This window comes from Schistocerca americana, chromosome 9, assembly GCF_021461395.2.
Source record: "Schistocerca americana isolate TAMUIC-IGC-003095 chromosome 9, iqSchAmer2.1, whole genome shotgun sequence".
Taxonomy (NCBI): domain Eukaryota; kingdom Metazoa; phylum Arthropoda; class Insecta; order Orthoptera; family Acrididae; genus Schistocerca; species Schistocerca americana.
In genome coordinates, this window is record NC_060127.1 from 203514061 (window position 1) to 203517574 (window position 3514).

General features: G+C 49.1%; 1 non-coding gene across 1 annotated transcript; it reads left to right on the forward strand.

Moving 5' to 3' along the window:
* Positions 1–2302: 2302 nt before the first annotated feature.
* Positions 2303–2375, forward strand: Trnaf-gaa. Its single transcript has one exon. It is a non-coding gene; the product is annotated as a tRNA-Phe (tRNA).
* The last annotated feature ends 1139 nt before the right edge of the window (positions 2376–3514 follow it).

Consider the following 3514-nt stretch of genomic DNA (forward strand, 5'->3'; position numbering starts at 1 on the left):
TGGGACCACTGTTCCAATGACCCTGTACTGTGTTTTGGACACCAGGCTTTACGGGTTCTCCTGTGACGAGGGGTCAGTGGAATTCACCTTTCAGGTCTCCGGACGAATAAACAGTATCTGTTCACTCGTCTGGAGACGGTGTGTCTGGAGACAACTGTTCCAGTGGCTGCCTTAAGGTCGCAAGCAAGGCTACCTGCAGTACTCCGTGGCCGTCTGCGGGGGCACTGAATGCGAGATATCGGTCTTCTTGTGGTGTACTGTAGCGCCTGGACACGTTTCCTGTCTGCTGGAATCGTTGCCATAACGTTGAGATGACACTTTGTGGCACACGGAGGGCCCGTGTTACGACCTGCTGTGTTTGACCAGCCTCGAGTCGCCCTCATAACGTCATCAATATGTGTTCTTTGAGCCATTTTCTTCATTAGCACGCCTGAAAACGTCTGCACACTTACTCGCTGCTCCGTACTCTGACATGCACCAACACACCTCTGGGTATGTGGACTGCTGCCAGCGCCACCGTGCGACGACCGCAGCTGGAATGCACCGCATGGTCATACCCCGAGGTGATTTAAGCCCGCAAACCGCCCACCAGAGCGTTGTTTCACCATGTATTAGCATTATCCTTAATTTATGAGCATTTGTGTAACTGTGTATACATGTATTCTGCTTCTGTGAAGTCTTAAGTGTTGTGTATGTCTATTGTTCGTGTACTGCCCGCAGAATCAGACAGTTTGTTCTGGGGAACCTTCTTCCCCTCATGTGCATGTAGGTGTCTGCCTCAGACTCAACGCGGTTTAAGCGTGTGCCGTGTCCGGTTAAGTAATGTACCATACCGCGGCTAGGATCGATATGTTTCATGCTCAACCGCTCCCTTATGTCAGGGAGGAAATTGTGCAGTCTCATGAGTTCGTTGGTTCATGGTATTGCTGAGCGTTTTGATTGTTTCAGCATAAAAAATGGTTCAAATGGCTCTGAGCACTATGGGACTTAACATCTGAGGTCATCAGTCGGCTAGAACTTAGAACTACATAAACTTAACATCACAAACAACCATGCCCGAGGCACGATTCGAACCTGCGACCGAAGCCCCTAGAACCGCTCGGCCACTCCGGCCGGCGTTTCAGCATCTATTGATTCAGAGTCTATATAAATGTCTATTCCTTGCTCCTTTTGTTCGGGGTAGAGATAGCCCCCCGAGACAAATTTGACTGGTTTGATGTATTGTTCACATTCACATGTGTCGTAGGGTTTTCCACGTGATCGCGATTCCGGTTTGTGTGCGACTTTGAATCACGTGATGTACGTCGGTTGGGGGAAATTCAGTGTGTGTCGGTTTTGTTTGTACATTTTCTTGTATGCATTAAATATAAGCTCATCTTCCAGCTCATCTATTCTCTGTGTTAATGTTATGTGGAAATTTGTCCTGTGGTGTAGTGGTCTTTTGATTTGCTTTGTCACCTCTTAGTGGATGGAGCCACCGACTGCTATGTCACCTACATATTCTATCTTATTGATACAGCTATCCTGTAACGTCGTTGAGCGTGTTAAGGGCGGCTTGAGTCGTGTTTCGACGTATTTCTCTGGCAGAAGACTCGTTTGTCTTCTCCAGGATATTGCTCTTCGGTAGCCTCTCTGTACTGTTGATGGTGATTTGTGTTTATCTGTATTGCGTGATTGGCGTTGCATGATACGACCGAAACTACTCAAACACGTGACAGAAGAATCGAGTAAAACTTTTACAGACTGTACACATGATTCGAAACCAGTGTTGTACACACGTTGCGATCCGAGCGTCGGCAGAAATATAACAATGCGTACCGGGCAGAGTACAGTGCGAGCGCCTCGCTCTCTCCCCCAAGAATTTATACCACGAAACGGACTGAAATCAATCGCGGACCTGTGATCTACTTCATACATCTCCATTTTAATGATGTATAAATTAATTAGATATAAATACGGTTATTTGCTCATAATGAAGAAGAAACAATATGCGATTCGCACGAGAACTGTGAGCCCTGAAGTGATTACGGGTTTCGACTCAAAATCAGTTGCGGCTAAATTGACCACGCATTCGACGATAGTGTGCGACGCTGCACGGCCTTTCATTACAGCGTTATCATTGGAAGCAGTCGCAGAGTTATCTAAGCGTCAAGGCGAAAACACGTGACTTCACGGGCGTGGGACGCCTTGCGTGGCCTCAAACACGTTTGGGCGCGGAAAGAGGGAACTGGAGATGGAGTACTACTGCGGTGGTTGCTTAGCCGAGGAATCCACCAGTGTGAACTCCACAGTGAGGGAACCAGCCGAAATAGCTCAGTTGGGAGAGCGTTAGACTGAAGATCTAAAGGTCCCTGGTTCGATCCCGGGTTTCGGCATACGTTTTTTCTCCGTAACCTCTTGTCTCAAAGCATTCCGTTTAGGATGCAGAAGAGTTGCAATAGTAGGAAAGAAACCCAGTTATTCAGAAATAATTACGAAGGGCTTTCACCAAGCTAAGCAACACATTTTGTTTCTCGGCCAATTTAGGTTCAAAAAATGCGGAATTTGTTGGGAATTGTGGACTGTTCCTGCTTCAGCTCGTATAGTTTCATGAAGTTCCGGTGTACACAGCCTTCAAAATGGCGTCTGTGAAGGAGGCGCGTTCCAAACAGAGAGCTGTCGCTGAGGTCCTCTGGCGGAAAACCAGAGCATCGCAGATATTCGCAGGCGCCTGCGGGATGTCTACGGAGTCCTGGCAGTGAACAAAAGCAAGGGGAGTCGTCGGGCGCGGAGTCTGTCATCACGGCAACAATGTCACACAAACCTGTACGATCTCCCGCAAGCCTGCCGGCCGCGCACAGCCGTGACGTGACGGCTGCAGTGCTAGAACGTGCGGACACCCTCACTCGAGGTGATCGACAGTCCACAATGAAACACCCCGCTACAAGGGACTGGATGCTTCCGTCGGCAGTGCTGGCAGAAGTCTGACCACCCGAGAGGACCTGGTACAAAACGTCACCAGACTGCTCTTCCTCACCCACGCACATCGCGACTTCCACCTGTTTCCCGCAATGAGCGAGGCGCTCCAAGGGCAGCAGTACGTGGAGGTGGGCAAGGCGTCTGCTCCCACGTCGGCAGTAGATAGGTACGAAGCGGACATATAGGGCCTGCTAGTAAGGTGGGGTAAGGGTGCGCTTCAGCCTGGAACCGCGTGACCGCTACGGTCGCAGGTTCGAATCCTGCCTCGGGCATGGATGTGTGTGATGTCCTTAGGTTGGTTAGGTTTAATTAGTTCTAAATTCTAGGGGACTGATGATCTCCATGTTAAGTCCCATAGTGCTCAGAGCCATTTGAACCATTTTTTCGTAAGGTTGCCGCTTTGAACGGAGATTATGTTCAAAAATGGGGTTTTGTAGCCACAAGGGAGGTGAATAATGCGGTCTGTTGGAATCCCGAATAAAAGCAACCTGCTATCATAGAAAGTGTGTTGCATTACTTACTAGAAGCCCCGCGCGGAAAACCACACATGCTTGTA